Here is a 19061-nt window from a genome sequence, read left to right as displayed (position 1 = left end):
TTATGGTGTTTTTGTGTTTATTTACTTGTATGTTTACTTGTTTAACATTCAAATAAGGTGGCTAAGTTGAACATGTTTTAAACTTGATTTGGTTTGGAATATGTCACATTAAAAAAAACAAAATGTGAGGTTTAGTATTTAAATCCCTTAGAGGCCATGCATGATTCTAAGTTTTGGACATCTGTTATACTAAATTGGAATATGTGTAATTTTTCTTTTGACTTTATTTTAAGGATTATGAAAAAATTTAAAATATGTGGATCTATGGCAGCTTGTTCTCCTTGCTGCAAACTCCGTCACCCTGAAACAAGCATAATAAACAGAAGAGTGATAGTTGGTATTCAACCTTTATAATTCTGCCTAGCAGCATTAGTGTCATCATAGAAATTTTCCAAATTTTTGTCATGTTACAACCAAAAACAAAGGAAAATGATAAATGGTTTTCAAAAATTTTTACAAATAAATATCTGAAAAGTGTGGCATGCATTTGTATTCAGCCCCCTTTACTCTGATACCCCTAACTAAAATCTAGTTGAACCAATTGCCTTCAGAAGTCATCTAGTTAGTAAACCTGTGTGTAATTTAATCTCAGTGTAAATAAAGCTGTTCTGTGAAGCCCTCAGAGGTTTGTTAGAGGACAATCAGCATCATGAATTCTAAGGAACACACCAGACAGGTCAGGGATAAAGTTGTGGAGAAGTTTAAAGCAGGGTTAGGTTATTAAAAAAAAAATCCCACGCTTTGAACATCTCACTGTTCAATCCATCATCCTCAAAATGGAAAGAGTATGGCACAACTGCAATCCTACCAAGACATGGCCGTCTACCTAAATTGACAGCCGGGCAAGGAGAGCATAAATCAGAGAAGAAGCCAAGAGGCCAATTGTAACTCTGGAGGAGCTGCAGAGATCCACAGGTGGGAGAATCTGTCCACAGGGCAACTATTAGTCGTGCACTCCACAAATCTGGCCTTTACACCGCGTTCCAAATTATTATGCAAATTCTATTTAAGTGTCACAAAGATGAAATATTTTGTTTTTCAGTTTAACTCATGGATGGCATTGTGTGTCAGGGCTCTTTTGATCACTGAAAACAATCTCGGACACCTGTGATAATTAGATTGGCCGGTGAGCCCAATTTAAGGAAAAACTACTAAAGGACGGTGTTCCACATTATTAAGCAGAGCACCATTTTCAAGCAATATGGGAAAGAAAAAGGATCTCTCTGCTGCCGAAAAGAGTGAAATAGTTCAATGCCTTGGAGGAGGTATGAAAACATTAGATATTTCGCGAAAACTTAAGCGTGATCGTCGCACTATTAAGAGATTTGTGGCTGATTCAGAGCACAGACGGGTTCGTGCAGATAAAGGCACATTGAGGAAGATTTCTGTCAGATCCATGCATCGGATCAAGAGAGCAGCTGCTAAAATACCATTACATAGCAGCAAACAGATATTTGAAGCTGCTGGTGCCTCTGGAGTCCCACGGACATCAAGGTGTAGAGTCCTCCAGAGTCTTGCAACTGTGCATAAACCTTCTATTCGGCCACCGCTAACCAATGCTCACAAGCAGAAACGGCTGCATTGGGCAGAAAAATACATGAAGACTAATTTTCAAACAGTCCTGTTCACTGATGAGTGCCGTGCAACCCTGGATGGTCCAGATGGATAGAGTAGTGGATGGTTGGGGGACGGCCACCCTGTTCCAACAAGACTGCGACGTCAGCAAGGCAGTGGTGGAGTCATGTTTTGGGCCTGAATCATGGGAACACAGCTGGTCAGCCCCTTTAGAGTCCCCGAAGGTGTAAAGATGACCTCTGCAAAGTATGTGGAGTTTATGACTGACCACTTTCTTCCCTGGTACAGAAGGAAGAACTATGCTTTCCATAAAAAAATCATCTTCATGCATGACAATGCACCATCTCATGCTGCAAAGAATACCTCTGCATCAATGGCTGTTATGGGGATAAAAAGAGAGAAAGTCATGGTGTGGCCTCCATCCTCCCCTGACCTCAATCCTATTGAGAACCTTTGGAGCATCCTCAAGCAGAAGATCTATGAGGGTGGGAGGCAGTTTACATCCAAACAGCAGCTCTGGGAGGCTATTCTGACATCTTGCAAACAACTTCAAGCAGAAACTGTCCAAAAACTCACAAGTTCAATGGATGCAAGACTTGTGAAGCTGCTATCAAACAAGGGGTCCTATGTTACAATGTAACGTGACCTGTTAAAATGTTTAAAAAGTTAAAATGTTCTTAAAAGTTTGATTGAAATAGCTTTTTATTTCAGTAAATATGCTGCAAACACAACAAATGACAATTTTCAGTTCTTTACAACCTATAAAGTGTTTTGAAACTTACTGTGCGTAATAATTTGGAACAGTGCATTGGAAGTTTATGTTTAAAAAAATACTGTTATCATTAGGAGGTTTGTTCAATAAAATTTGAATTGTACTCTTAATAGTTGATAAAATGAGAATTATGCTGACTGTTATTTACATCAATTATTTAGGTAAATGAGAAAAATATAATTTGCATAATAATTTGGAACACGGTATATAGAAGAGTGGCAAGAAGAAAACCATTGTTGAAAGAAAGCCATAAGAAGTCCCGTTTGCAGTTTGCTAGAAGCCATGTGGGGGACACAGCAAACATGTGGAAGAAGGTGCTCTAGTCAGATGAGACCAAAATTGAACTTTTTGGCCTAAAAGCAAATTGCTCTGTGGAAAACTAACACTGCACATCATCCTGAACACACCATCCCCACCCTGAAACATGGTGGTGGAAGCATCATGTTGTGCAGATGCTTTTCTTCAGCAGGGACAGGGAAGCTGGTCAGAGTTAATGGGAAGATGGATGGAGGCAAATACAGGACAATCTTAGAAGAAAACCTGTTAGAGTCTGCAAAAGACTTGAGACTGGGGCGGAGGTTTGTTTTTCAGCAGGACAATGACCCTAAACATACAGGGGTTGATTTACTGAAGGCAAATAGACTGTGCGTTTTGCAAAGTGCAGTTGCACTCTGCAAGTGCAGTTGCTCCAAAGCTTAGTAAATGAGGTAAAGCTTCACTTTGCAAAGAATACCCAATTACATGAAAATAAAATAAAAAAAACAGCATTTTTGCTTGTACATGATTGAATGATTGAAGTCAGCAGAGCTTTTGCTCATTTACTAAGCTCTGGAGGAACTGATTTTGTAGAGTGCAACTGCACTTTTCAAAGTGCACAGTCTATTTGCATTTAGTAAATCAACCCCACAGCCAGAGCTACAATGGAATGGTTTAGATCAAAGCATATTCATGTGTTAGAATGGCCCAGTCAAAGTCCAGACCTAAATCCAACTGAGAATCTCTGGCAAGACTTGAAAATTACTGTTTTCACAGATGCTCTCCATCCAATCTGACAGAGCTTGGGCTATTTTGCAAAGAAGAATGGGCACAAATATCACTCTCTAGATGTGCAAAGCTGGTAGAGATATCCCCAAAAAGACTTGCAGCTGTAATTGCAGCAAAAGGTGTTTCTACAAAGTATTGACTCAGGGGGGCTGAATACAAATGCACGCCACACTTTTCACGTATTTATTTGTAAAAAACGTTGCAAACCGTTTATCATTTTCCTTCCACTTCACATTTGTGTGCCACTTTGTGTCTGTCTTTCACATAGAATCCCAATAAAATACATTTACGTTGTTGGTTGTAACATGACAAAATGAGGAAAATTTCAAGGGGTATGAATACTTTTTCAAGGCACTGAAGTTCGGAATGAACTGATATAACGTGGAATGCAATTTATATGGGTTACTTAGGAATAAACCACATCAAAGCTCAAGCATACAGTAAATGGGACCAAATACATATAGAGAAGCAGAGTGCTAAACAATAGTGTATGCTGTATTTGCATTTGAAGTTAGGGCTGGTTTACTAAAGGAGCAAATGCTGTTCACTTCAATAAGTTAATGGTAAGTAACGTAAATTTGTGCTTAATTTGAATACCTAATCACATGCAAGAGAGATGGAAAAAATTAACTATCAAATCAACAGTATACAAAAAAAAAGGAATTATAACGAGCTGATTAAGTTTAACAATATTGCTACAGTTGGAAGACAACAAAGAGTGTAGTAACATATTGAAATCCCCAAATCAAGCATGCACAAAAATCCAGTTTAAGGAATACCAGTTTATGCTTTCTCCTTCTCAGTAGTTGTGTCCATAAATATTGAGGAATCAATGAACTGAACAGAAACTGGAGTCAGAAGTTAAGGGAACAATCAGAGAGGACAAAAACTGTCTTTGAAGGTAATGGTTCATGCAGTCAGGCCAGGAACTGTAAGGAATACTCTATGGTGCTAGAATTTGTCATGCCAAGGTACAGAATCTAATGAGAGCTTGTTAGTTATCCTTTCCCCATCACAGAAAAGCTTGCATTTTGCTGTTTAACAGTTTCACAGGGTTATGTCCCACTGATGACTACAAATGGGCATTAAGCAGGAACATACAGTAATAACCAGGCAAAATTTAGAATGAATAGACAGAGCTTCATATAATTGCTAGGTCAATGATGGTAGAAATTAGGGATGAGCTAAGTATCTGGGTTCAATTACCAGGGTATTTGTAGAAAAAAAAATTGTAAACTTAAATCTGAAACTCATTAAAGTCTTAATAGGCATATTTTGAAATTCATTTCTAGCCATTTTTTTAAGACTGAAAGGAAAGAGGTTTTTAACCAAGTGCATTGGGAGATTGGCACTGCCATGGAGGACATAAACCAATGCAAAAAAAAAGTTTTAAAATGCCGTTCTGTGGAGAAAGGGCCTTCCTTTTAATGCAACTTCAAAACTGACATGGAAAAAACACCAATTCTTTGAATTCCATGTTTGGGAGATGCCAGTGGAATCTTACTCTTAAAAGAATATATCTAAAGCCCTCAACTTTTTACCAATGGGCCAGTGGCAACACAATTAATAGTATAGTTTGTAAGCTTCATTTTCAAAGTACCACAGTGTATTGTCTTAAAAGTTTACTAAAATGTCACAAAACCACTTCAAAACCACAACCATAAATTCCAGAGACAGGGCAGTTTTTATCTGAAATAAAAATTTGAGTGTATTATTTCAGAGACTATAGCCACACGTATAGTACAGCAATGTAACATGGAGAGACAAGACAGTTTTTATCATGGAATAAAGTAGCTTGATTAGACCACAATGTCAGAGACAGAGATGAGGTAGGTTTTATCATGAAATAAAAATTAGAGAGTACTATTTAGAGATAATAGCCACACATATTGTATAGAGGCTGCACAGAATGAAAGTAGCTTTATTGGGCCACACTGTAAGAAGAAGGGGCGAGGCAAGTTTCATCATGAAATAAAAATTAAAGTGTATGACTTGACTTCAGAGGCAATAGCCACAAATATTGTACAGTTGCTGCACAGTATGTAAGCAGTTTTATTAGGCCAAAATGTAATAGGAAGATACGAGGCAGTTTTTATCATGACAAAAATTGAAGTGCAATTGTTTCCGAGACAATAGCCACAAAGATTGTACAATTTGTGGATAGTATGCAAGCTGCTTGATTAGGCCACAATGTAAAGGACGAGGCAAGGCAGTATTTTTCTTTACTTTGGAGTGTATTTTTTCAAAGAGATAATAGTGATAAATATTTTAAGTGCTGGAGCACTGAAGTGAACTGCTAACTTGGAGATGAGAGCATGATGGAATAGAAGGACGTATTTCCGGTGGCTACCAGTGGGTGTCTCCCAGCAGCTGAACTGTACAGGTCATTAGGCTGCACCTGATATGGACCGCAGGGGGAGGGGTGGTGTATAAGCCTGCCCTTGACTGGAGTTCAATGCTTCAGTATTCTTCCTGTTCCTGATCCTTTTACCTGACCCTGAGACCTGCTCCTGTGGCCTGCTTCCTGTACCCTGCTTCCTGCTCCCCTTGTCTCCTGTCCCTGTGCTAACCTTGTCCTGCTCACGTGTGCTCCCCCCATTTTGTATCTAGTTAGTTAGGTTATTATTTGGGGTTTTTTACACTAACATGTTTATTTGTCACTTGCATTGTTTATGGTTTACTGGTGTTGGTGTAGGAAGTTTTTAATTTGTCTTAATAAACTTATTTTAAACGTATCCAGGCTGGTTCTTGATTCCTTGAGGCACAGCCAACTGATCTGATCGTTGTTGCTTGATGCCTGCATGCGGCATCCCTGACAGTCGGAGCACTAGAGTAAGGCAGCAGAGACCACTGAAGCTGATAATGGTAGCAGACCAGCAGAAGTGACAGAAGCTGATAATGGAGGCAGGCCAGCAGAAGCTGCAGGAGTTAGTAATTGTGACAGGCTAGTAGAGGTGGCAGAGGCTGGTAATGGTGGCAGTGGCAGGTCTGAAGGTTTGGCAGGAGCAGGTAATGGTGACAGTGGCAGGTCAAGAAAAGTGGCAGGAGCTGGTATTGGTGTCAGGCCAACAAAGATGGCAGAAATTGGTAATGGTGGCAGTCTAGGAGAGGTGGCAGGAGATGGTAATAGTGGCAACAGCAGGCCAGAAGAGGAGCAGGAGCTGGTAATGGTAGCAGGTCAGGAAAGGTGGAAAGAGCTAGTAACACTGGTAGTGGCAGGCCAACAGAGTTAGTAATGAAGGCGGGCCAGTAGCAACTGCAGGAGCTGGTAAGGGTAGCAGGGCCTGGTAATGGTGGCAGCAGCAGGTCAGGAAAGGTGGCAGGAGATGGTAAAGGTGGTAGTGGCAGGTCAGGGGAGGTGACAAAAGTTGGTAGCGTTAGCAGCTGCAGGCCAGGAGAGGAGTTAGGGGGTAGTAATGGAGGATGTTCAGGACAGGAGATGGTAATGGTAGTAGGCCAGCAGAGGTGACAGGAACTGGAAAGGGTGGCAGTAGCTGGTAATGGTGGAAGGCAAAGACAGGTGGCAGGAGATAAAAATGGTGGCAGCAGAAGGGGGTGGAGGGTGCTGGTAATGGTTTCAGTAGCAGACCAGTAGAGGTGGCAGGTGCTGGTAATGATGTAAGGCAACATTTTTTTTTTGGGGGGGGGGGGCTGGATTACAAGGAAAAATTGGGTCATTAGAATCAGCATGGATTTTCTAATCATTGCTGATCTAAGACTGCTTCACTTTTATGAAAGTGAGTAGGTCCACAATGTCAGGGCACAGTCATATTCGTTTCTCTGTCACAAAGCCTATCCTTGGTCCATTCTCACACAGATAGTCCTTGATGGCCTGCTGCTGCTTTTGTGTCCCATGCAGCATGGCCAATGTTGAGTTCCAGTGCATGGGTGTAAAATATATCAGACTGTTGGCAGGCAGCTTGTGTTGCCATTGCATTTCAGCTACTCAGGAAGCCAGAATAACTAGCAAGGAACCACTGCATCACCAGTTTCAGGACATGTGCTCATTCCCAGTAGCAATCTAGTAGAGTCAGTACAGAGGAAGTAAATCAGAGCTGGCTGCAAAACAATAAAAGATCAAAAGATCACCCAAGTGATTACCAGGATAATAGAGAAAATATATTGAAGCTGAAGATAACAGAGAACAGACAATAGAATGGAAACACAGTAACTAGCCCAGACACCAACTAGGATCAGAAGGTTAAGTCCACCATAGGCACATGATGAAGGACCATGTAGTGGTTTCAGTATCACACTATATACAGTCTCTTTTCAGACAAAAATCGTACAATACAAGTAGCCATTTATGTATACAGAATCTTAGTCTGCCCTTTTAGATTCCCAAGACAATGCACATGGTAAGAAGAGGGAGTATAATCAGACCAAAGTCAGATACATGTGTAACACCCTGCTATTATTCAGACTGCAGAATGTTAAAAGAGACACAAGGTGGCAGTGTCCTGCAACTCAGTGGCACACCACACTCTGGTGAAAAGCTTAATGGATTTTGTAGGCCGAACCACAGCTGACTTTGTTAGAAGGCAGCGAACTGGGGGACTACATTTCCCAGAGGAACTAGTGTGTGGGTGGAGGCATATGTAGAAGCCATGGAACCCGGGGACAGGAAGTGAGCAGGGGAGAGTTGGAAGGAAGGTGTGCAGAGAAGGCTGTGCGGAACACCAGAGGAACAGACCAGGCCGCAGAGAGAGAGAGAGTGGAGAAAAAGGGAAGAATAGCTGATCTCTGACATCACTGACATTGCAAAAGAGTCTGGAGAACTACCCTGTTGGCCAGTTACCTGGGTGCTGCTTTCATAAATGAACTCTGCAGGAGGAACCGCAGGACCACTGGGTGCCCCTTATCTACAGAGAGATTGCCAGTGACCGGAATGATGCCACAGATTGGGTGAAAGAGTCTCATTATCCAGCCAATTAAGTTGTCACTGACGTTCTCTTAAATCAGCCATTCTCTATCTAGTTACTGACATTGTTCACCAGTTACACAAGCTGAGGCCTAGTTCACCCGGCTTATCAGCAAACACATCTTCAGCATAATCTAGTGATCAGAGCCTACTGCAGTGTTCGCCCTCTGTGGGCCAAGCCACACCACTGCTTCTCTTGCTATGGTGGCCTAGAGAGGGATCAACATTTACCAATAAGTGCTTCTGCCCACTGTTCAAACCTCCTGTTTGAAATCTTCATACTCAGCTTGTGTATTAAAGTGATACTGTACACTGAATATTGCTTAAAGTGATATTGCCTGCTCTTGCATCAATCCTTTAAGGAACTTCCGCCTAATGTATCCAAGAAGATCTAAATTCTTGTAGTGCACCAATTTGGGCCCAACAAGTGCACTGCAGTCAAAGGGACATTCGTTTCCGTTTTAAAGAGCTCTTTCTTTTTTATCAGAATTGAACCTGGTCACCAGCTTTTGAGGACCCCAAAGTGAGCTAGCCTTACTCCTTGGTAGTTTTTTCTGCTCACTAGGGAAGGACACATCTCAGAGCTGAGGTCTCTTGGGTCAAATTCTGAATTTCAAGACATCTAAAAATGATTGAGATTTTTGCTGTGTGTATTGACTTTTGCGTAAAAAAATTACTAAGAGTGATAACTGTTATTATTTGCACACCTATTACTCTGTTGCTTTACTGTGCTCACATTCAATTCCAATATAAACAAAACAGTAGATCACTCTAAACTGTGTGTGTCTATTTTCTGGTAATATTCACAAGGGTTACTCTGGCCAGAAGTGTACGCTGGCGTCAGCAGGGGCTTCCAGAGTGGGGTCAAAAGTGACAGGGAACCCAAAAATAATTCAGCGACTCCTAAGGAGGTAGTGCTACACATATAAACTAGACATAAGAAAAGGCCATAAAGAGATACAGGCTAGCAGAGAGGTAGAATAAATGTACTGAAAGGACTGAATCCAGCCATAATATGTGCAGCTCTTCTAGAGCCAACTGTAGAACACATTTCAAAACACAATCCTTCCTTAACATGCTTCTAGTGTATGTTCCTGTTTTTCTGTCCCTTTTATCTCCCATTTTACCCAACAACCAACAAATCTCTGGTGTTTTAGCAACATCAAGTGATGATATAGTAGGTTCATTCAAATTTTACTACCTTGCTGCCTCAGGTCTGTAAATGTTATTGCATATTTCCATGAGGATGTCATTTAGAATCTTCATGACACCCAATTGCTAAGCATTCCTCCCCAAACCTGTGCATAGCAAGTTATGTTGTCTGGGAAATCACAAGTGCATTGCTTATGTGACTTTGCCTTCAGTTGAGTCCTTTCCACTTGCAACATTTGGCACAAAAGTTTTGTATTTATATGAGTAGCTTCATGTATTTAGATATTGATGATATAAAATGGCAACACTTGAAGATACAACAAAGGAGACCTTCTTCTGTTCGTAGGGAATGAAACAGTAACACAGTATTTTAGACAATCAATCTTCTCTTTGTCTATGCTTGTACAATAGTGAATATTACATATATATATATATATATATATATGTATATACTTAGATTGTACGCCCCTTGAGGGTTAGGGACTGATGTGAATGTACAATATATATGTAAAGCACTGTGTAAATTGACGGCGCTATATAAGTACCTTTAATAATAATAATAATAATAATAATTATATATATATATATATATATATATATATATATATATATATACATATACTTAGCATGAATCTCTACATTAGCCTCTCTCAACCTTTTCCCCCTAGGGGAATCCTTGAAATAATTTTCAGGTCATGGGGAACCTTGGTAATACCAATACATTGGAAGAAGGAGAGAGGAAATGTCCCTTACCTTTGTGGCCAGTGGGAGGAATGCCCCCATGTACAGAGGTGGTCAGAAGGTGGGCAGAAGAGACAGCTAAAACGATTATTGGTGTCTTGCAGTTGGCTTTGTCAAGTGGAGTTGGACCTGGAACTATGCAGACACCCTAAAATGGTAGGTTAGCATCAAGGCCTTATCTTGCCATCCTTACACTATTGGCACTCTCATGTGGCTCCCCAGTCGATTGCGTCCTCCTATCCTATGTCCTACATTGTCTTATTCGTTAACGGTGTGGTATAAATGGCGGGCACGCAAACCTCTCTGCTCTCTACATACCCCATTAGCTCCAGTTTTTGGAACCCAGAGTTTATTCCTGGCTTATCACCATCTGCATTTCAGTAGTGGATAAATAAGGGTTTACTGCGTTTTGGAGATTTCCTGGATGGATTTCGTCCTCATTCTCTCCAGTGCTTTTTGACTAATTATCAGATGCCCCCCAGTGAATTGTTCCGCTACCATCAACTTATATCTTTTATCACTAGTAAACTCAAATTACTCGTAGAACCTTGCACACTCACTCCTTTAGAGATCTCCTGTGGGGCTACTGGGATGATGAAAGGTCATTTGTCCATTATCTATGCTTCCCTTGTCGATCCACTTACTAAATTATCTTATATGACTCATTGGGAAAGGGATTTGAACAGCTCACTAGACCTGGACATTTGGCAGAATGCGGCCCCTACTCTATCAAAGATTTCGATTAATACTGCTCTTATCGAATCCAATTATAAAACACTACTTAGCTGGTATCTAGTTCCTACATGCCTTGCTAAAATGTATCCATCAGTATCACCTAATTGCGTTCGACATTGCGGACAAGAGGGCACTATGCTCCAAAACTGGTGGAAATGTCCGGTAATGATTAGATTTTAGATCCGAATGTTTAACTTCATTTACTTGGTAACAGGTATTAATATTCGTAGATCACCAGAAGTAGCTTTATTTAATTTGCTGCCTGCTGACATTCCCAAGAAGTCAACTAAATTAATTCTTTACCTCCTACTAGCGGCACATATTACCATAGCTAGATGCTGGAGACAATCATCAATTCCGCTAGATGGGGTTAAACAAAAACTTAATTGGATAATGATAAATGATAAACTTACACGCATTGTCAATAATGATACTTCTAAATTTGAGGTGACGTTGGAACCATGGATCAGATATATCGCTATCACTTAATAGAACTACGGCTGACCCTCTCTCCTTTTCTTTCCCCTTTTTTTTTCTCTTCTCTCCCCCCTTCCCCCCATCTCTTCTGACTTATCCTGGATCTTTCTTTTCGATTCTTCTATTTTAAATTTTTTTTTTTTCGTTTTTCTTATTGTTGTTAAATATCTATATGGAACTACCTATGTTTACTGACTGATGGAACATTTGCAACCCTGTGGGGATGGTGTTTCCTGTTTACAACATCATCGACTAGTGCCTATATATTTTATGAACATGTTTGTTCACCCCAACTCATCATGCCGGTGGGCAATGTTTCTATTTCTGTGTATACCAATTTTTCAATACAAATATTGAAATATAAAATTGTAGGTTAGTCAGTCACAGCTTGAGGAACCCCTAAAAACCTCTGAAAGCAACCTAGGGTTCCACATAACCCTGGTTGAGAATGGCTCACTAAAGGTAGGAAGATCACTAGTATAATACCTTTGGAGTGCTCTCAGGGTAATTCTGTTTATACCAGTTTTACCTGGTGAGCACCAAACTGGTTCACGTCCAACATGTATGTCTTTTATTTCGATGTTCACATTCATTTTGCATTTGGCAACTGAACTTATAATTAATCTGAACTATTGATTCTGGGTAGGTACAGGTAGGGAGAATCTCTTTATAATTTCTTATATCTTTCCTGAAAGACCAACAGTTAGGTCATTCCACTGCTCTGACAAAGTCAGATATTGTTTTGCTTGGCCTTTCCCTGAGTGAAGTCAGTCCACTAAACTCCAGCCAAATTCTCCAAAACTCATACAGAAATTCAGCTTTGTAAGAGTGACAATTTAAACAGCCTAAAGCTCAGCAAGCCAATAATGATCACAGTGGGGAAATTTAGGAGAGGAAGATATCAAATGACTTCATCTTTTGTTTTCAGGCCAAACTACAATATGAGTTCTGAATGTATTTAGCCATAATGCATGGCTGTATTGTAAACCACATTAGCTTTTTAAAATGTTTATAGTCACCAAGTGAGTGTGTATATAAGCCCTTTTTTGTGTCTTTACATTGCTGATTTGTTTACCTGCACTGAACTGCATTTTGTTTGGCATCTTGGATGGGAGTAGTATTTGCACCAAGTCAATAAACTGAGGCCACCATAGCAAGAGGGGCACAGAAGAGTCTTTTTGAACAAGAGAGGTAATAGTAGGCAGTTGTTTTACTTTTAGATAGTCAAAGTGGAGGACAGTTTCACTATAATACTTATAGACTATCTTTAAATCTTAATTATGAAAAGAACCAAGTACAATGTCTACCTTCTTTACCTTCCTTCACAACATAATGTTTACCACTATTTTACAGGTATACTGTACATTAAAGGGAATCTGTCCTAAACCAAAATAGCTTTGTGAAAAAAGCTACTGTATATAATGGAAGCAGCTACTCTCATGTGCAACATTCCAGTTCTGATTCATTCAGGGGGAACTTATTCGGTTTCACATTTTCAGATTTTTGAGGAAGTCATTGCCCTGGTCCATGAGTTTTGGAATGCTACTTTCCATCTTTTTCTCAAACAGGTATTTCAACTTCCTTTAAAATGAATTTGGGGCTCAGTGTGCAAGGAAGAAAGCACCAAAGCAGAACACATATAATCTACATTCAACTTTATTCAGACTCTTATGTTGTAAAAATGTTATGTTTTTCTGGGATTCCAAGGGTCCCCTTCATCACTCCAGATGCTCTGATGGCACTGTCATTGGAACATACTAGAAAAGGCATATCTCCAAAATTAGGTCAGTTGGAGCCCTAAATGATAAAGCCTGAGTGGGGTTAGGGGTCAGTTTAATGAAGGTAATATCCAGTACTTTGTGGTGTCTGCCTTTGAGCAAGACATTGACTTTTTAAACCTTAAAAAGGCAGATATGTATGTTTTAAAGCTGAACTTTACCATTGCCCACTGGCCATAGACATATATGTGGTCTCTCGGCAGGTGGGGTTTACTGCCGAGGAGCCTCATAAATGCATCCCTATGTAAACACTTTACTGTGCTGAGAGCATGCTAACTGCACCCTTCCAGCACAGTAAAAGGCAGGTACTGAAAAACTTCAGATGCATATTTGCAGTCAGGAGCTTTCTGATCATGTGACCGCTGTGACTGCCAATCATAGCGCTCACATGATAGGAATGCCCGCCCCTGCCTCCCAGCATTTACAACCTCTTAAAAGATGAAGATGTGGTGGAGGGCAGGGGTTAAGGCAGATAAAAAAAATCACAAATTAATTCAGCTCTCTATTCATTAAAATCCTATTAAACCCCAAACCATAAATGTAATATATTGTAGCTTACCTATCCTTGCATATGGTAGCTGCATTAGTTTTATTTTTTTAAGGCTTTTTCCCTTTGTTTTCACCTGGTGATCTAGCCAGTAACACGCCTACTGTATGAGAGTCTAAGGAGTGTTAAGCTGCAATATATTGAATGTTTACTTTTGGGTTTGATACCACTTTAATACATCAATAAATGTATTTTTCAATGCAAAGAGTATAAGCAACTGAATTTGACTTGATATCAACCTCTTGAAATCCATTGTATAAAAGGTGCTCATAGAGTGGGAGGAAGGATCAACACAAGCTACTCAGGTGTGCAGTGAAAAAGCCAAAGTGATAAGCCAATCATTTTGCTGCTGCTCCATTTATTGTCCAGACACAGGGTATATGTGAAAGTGAAAATACAGCAAAGAAAGACCAGTTCTCATAGACTGCTAGACAGGGCTGTGCTATGGGCTAAGCTGTTAAACTTTAGGACAGAATGGACAGAAATACAAATCCTTTAGAAGGTAAAATGAATCTCTTATATGTATTTCATCTGCGTAGTATTTGCCTGGAGTTCAGCTGTAAATGTGACGCAATCCACTGTTGTCTCTGTCTCTGAGCCCTTGTATAAAGAATAATTAAAGTATATGTGAATACACGTGTGGATTGGCTCAGGGCTTGATGCCCTCAGGGGAAGAGAACTCACACCTCAAACTCAGACCAGTTGATGCGGCAAAGTACGTTAACATGGGGGTATGGAGGAAGTATAACAGAGTTTGCAAGCACAGCAATGGGTCGAAGCTCTTACAATGAACCGTACAGAAGATTTCCATGCACACTATGGACACCCTACAGCATCCGACACAGGGGCGGACAGACCATTTGGAAACTCGGGCACTGCCCGAGGGCCCGGGGTCAGTAGGGGGCCCCATGAGATGCCCCTGGTACCTTTTTCATAGGCTTTTTTGAGTTTGGGCAAGGACACAGGGGCCCCATGATCCCCTATTGCCCGGGGGCCCCATGAGTTGTCAGTCCGCCCCTGATCTGACAAAGGAGGCAGCTGGAAGGCAGACCGGCAATGGGGCATTTGAATAAGGGAAGACTGTTGCCTGAGACACAATGGCAGTCTCTATTCTGTCTCTCTTCCACATGAACCTCTCCCTACACTAGAGAACTTGTCCCTAGCCAGCTGGGGTTCTGGCCCTGACCTGACTACTCGCAAAATGCACACCTACCTAAGGGGGATAGTGCTGTTTATTAGCACTAGCCACACAAAAGTTGGCTCAGCCAGGATAGCAGCATCCAACTGGACAGCTGCTCCCCTAAAGACACCTATGGAGGCCTCAGAGAAACATGGGCTCCCCTTCTCCTCCGTTTTCTCTGCACAGTGGCCTCCTAACAGTGCCACCCTTGCAGGAAGGCAAAACTACACCTGCCTACACACATATATTACAACAAATTGTATTTTTAGACTAATCACAGTTAGTTTGTTCAAAATATTTACCCTTTTTTTGCATTATTCTGCAGTTAGTTGACCACACAATCTCATATCTCTCTTTCCCATAGCGGGTCGGGGGGAAGAAGTGTTTGTTTAGCGGACAGATGGACAGTGAATTATGTCACACACAGAAGGGATGTCCCTTCCGTGATCCATGCTCCTGGTCCTCTGCTTTAATTGGCTAATGGTTCTCAGCAAGGTTGCAAAAGGAAAGAAGCAGGACTGGCAGGATCACCAGGTATTTGACAGCAAACGAAGAAAAAAGATAACATGTTACCTTTGCAAACACCTACATGAAGACAAAAGCATGTGCATACAAAAATAAATAACAATTGGGAAAACATATTGTATGCTTTTAAATATCAGATTTTCATTGTAATCTCTGAAATCTCAGCCTATGTCTAGAACAGATTGTTGCAAATCAGGCATAGCAGATTATCCTATAGTTTAAACAGGGTAACCCTCATATAAAGGGGAATGTTCAACAATTACAAACATGTAAGGATACATTTTAATTATTTAAAAAAAAGGGAGATCTTCGATGCTGGGTGAGTGATTTTGCAGAAGAAAATGGTACTTATTTTAATGCTTTTCACCTGGCAATTACTGCTGGGGTAGTCTACAATACATGCCTCTGCAGATAAATGTTTCCAAGAGAAACCTACAAATGACCAGCGTCACGTGAGCATCACCAGCTACATTTTGTCACCAGCATCATTTTAAGGTGGGGATTTTGTGACCAGCTGAAAATTCTATCTAAGAAGCCTTTTTCAGAAATATTTGCTCAGCTTGCTATAAAATGGTGACACCACTTTCTATCACCTGTCAACAAGAAACCCGCAAAATGAATTCCTGCTGTATAACTACCCATCATAGCTCTGTGGTGTAAAGTAATCCAGCCTGGGTAATAAGTGTCAATGTAATGCCATTCAAAGTTAATTGAAAAGATTATACATTTACTCTTCATTTATAATATATGATAACCTAGATATAAGAGCATTGAGACTAAAGCAATGTTCAGGCATTTGCTTAACGCACATTTCACTGAAGTTGTTTCCTTGCCCCTAGCTATGCATTTTTCCCTTCTGTTCATCTCATGAAAGTAAAGTAGCTGCTGCAGGTGTTGCTTGCTGTGCAGTTCAGTCAATGATAGTCTGCAATGCAGAATATGACATCCCTGACAGCAGGCCATTAGAGAGAATCTTTCACTCTGACTGAAGGACATCATGATTGTTCAGAAGACAAATTTATATTCAGCTACACACCATACACAACAAACAGAACTGTGCAAAAAATACTGGGATGATGCAGTTTTTAAAGGGACAGATGTGAATATACAATATATATGTAAAGTACTGTGTGAATTGACAGTGCTATACAAGTACCTGTAATAAATAAATAAATAAAAATAATGTAAATTTCACCCAGTAAAGATTAACTTTTTAAAAAAATTGTGTTATGAAAAAGCAATAAAATAATATTAATAACAATAATAACAATTAAATAATATTTAATAATAAAAATAACAATGTTGTGCAAGACAATGACTTGCTGTAACCTATAGCAAGCTTTCATCAATACAGCACTACAGTTGTTAACGCTTTTGTCAAGCAATTATCGCCAGTGTGTATGAAACGTGGCATGATCCATTCACAATATACAACTGTATAAAGGCACTTTCCAAAATGTGAAAGAATATGTCACTGTGTTAGTACCAAATCTTAAGCTACAGTGTTATTGTAATTGTTGCAGTGGGTTGTGGCACAACAATAGGAGTATAGGCAGTTCTCTGTCATCTACCATCATTTGGTGCTACCCATTACATAAAATATTTTTTTTTTTATTAGAGACCCATTATCTTCTTCTAAAGGTCTTTGTTATATTGCATGCATAACATATAAAAATATAATTCTATGAGAGTTTTAGCAACATAAATGTAGATAAATAAAACTGCATAATGGATGTGTCCAAAGTTTTCCTATTCCATTTTAAGTGTTTTTAACAAACAATTTTAGATGTATTGTATAATTAATATGAATAATTTAAACTAAAGTTTATTCAATCTTGCAATGTCCTATTTTAATTTTTAAAAATTGTTTATTATGAATAGCAAAACATTATAGGTACATAAGCAATTTCAGAGAAAATAATCCACTCTAAGTACGTTGTGTTGAAGGCAGCTCAGTGCTTCCCTCACCGTTTTACTGCTGCCTTGTTAAACACATCACCAACTTACAGTATGTAAAATTCTAACTTTTTTTCTAAACGTGCCAAACTATTCTGGAATGACTGTGTTTGTTTTCTTAATGTGCTTCTCACTCCTGAAAAAAAGAGCAAGCTTATTTATTACTTTACCTCTGAAATTACGTCCTTTCCAAGAGCTTGTCAGTATACAAAGCTGTCTTGTGCTCGTCTTCTGCACAAGGTGTTCCTTATATACCCTGTAGCTGTAGGTAGTGTTTGAAAGACTTGCAATGGTGTCTAGAGGGACAGGAGGAAAACTCATATGAAAGGCACTTTCATAAAAAAAAACCTAACTTATGAATACCAGACCCTCTGTAAAAAGTCTGGCTAAGCATCCTAAGGAATCAGGTTTCTGTATAATAACAAATGCCACATCCTTAGCTGGGATTACTTGCAGATGTGCACAAAAGGTATATCTCTCAGTCGCATGCATAGATTTAATTTATTTTAAACTTTTTTTATAAATGTAATTTCAAATTTGGATTGTTTACTAAAATGTTCGGCTGTTAGTGGCCTTCTTTCAATTATAAATAAAACATAAAGTTTTGATTTTATTAGTATATTTTTAGCAGGGGTTTCTACTGTATTTTCATCAAAGACAAAAATTAATTTGTCACTAACAAACAAATTTCTCAACACACTTATCAACCAGCCTGCAAACAAACCAAATTGACCCTGTCTAGCAATTTGCGTTAAAGATAGAGGGTTTCGCTGCACACATTTACCCAAATTTATCAGACTATCGCCTACTCTGCTCACTTTTAGGCGATCTCTGAAAACCTATCTCTTCAGGGATGCTAATCCTGCCCTCAGCTAATAATGGAATCTTCTATTCCTCCTACCAGTCCATCCCCCACAGTTACTACCTTTTGTACCACTAGCCCCTCCCTCTTAGATTGTAAGCTCCGAGGATCAGGCCTTCCTAACCCTCTTGTATTGAACTGTATTGTTACTGTATTGTCTCTCGTTATATTGTAAAGCGCTGAGCAAACTGTTGGCGCTATATAAATCCTGTATAATAATAATAATTTACAAATATATGGGTAAGGCGCAGTGCCTAAGTCAAGGCTCCTCTGTATAGTGTAGTCCTAACACTATGGTTTTGAGAGTTTCAAGTTGGAGCACATTTAGGGATGGATATATTAAGGGTAGGTTTGCCTGGGGGGAGCCCACCCCTCCTTAAAGACACAGAGACATATTGGACGCCCAGCAAGAACACATTGGCAGCTGAAGGCATCCAATGTGTCTGCACACCAAATCAGTAAAAAAGCTATACAAAAAATGGCAACTGCCCCAATTTATAGCTAGCCTTTTCAGGGAGGTACACATGGAAGAGCAACGCAAGTCACAAACAAATTTCCCAACACACTTACCAGCCAGCCTAAAAACATACCAAATTAACCTTGTCTAACAATTCACGTTAAAACAGAAGGTTTTGCTGCATACATTTTATACATGGAAACTGCAGTGCCTATGTCAAAGCTCCTCTGTACACCGCGGTCCTAATTCTATAGTTTTTAGAGTCTCCAAGTTGGAGCACATATAATGTTGGATACATTAAGGGCAGATTTGCCAGGAGGGAGCCCACTCTTCCTTAAA

General features: G+C 39.8%; 1 protein-coding gene across 1 annotated transcript in view; it reads right to left on the bottom strand.

Moving 5' to 3' along the window:
- Positions 1–17728, bottom strand: part of ECRG4 (ECRG4 augurin precursor) — a 45945-nt gene extending 28217 nt beyond the window's left edge. The window contains exon 1 of the mRNA XM_089681270.1: positions 17574–17728. The gene's annotated coding sequence lies outside the window, so the exon portion shown is untranslated. The remainder of the gene's footprint in view (positions 1–17573) is intronic.
- Between the last annotated feature and the right edge of the window lie 1333 nt (positions 17729–19061).

The sequence above is a fragment of the Staurois parvus genome, unplaced genomic scaffold (genome assembly GCF_062004578.1).
Source record: "Staurois parvus isolate SC_StPar_1 unplaced genomic scaffold, SC_StPar_1.0 ptg000262l, whole genome shotgun sequence".
Taxonomy (NCBI): Eukaryota; Metazoa; Chordata; class Amphibia; order Anura; family Ranidae; genus Staurois; species Staurois parvus.
The sequence above is the reverse complement of the archived record's forward strand: the minus strand, read 5'-3'. Positions and strand labels throughout refer to the sequence as shown.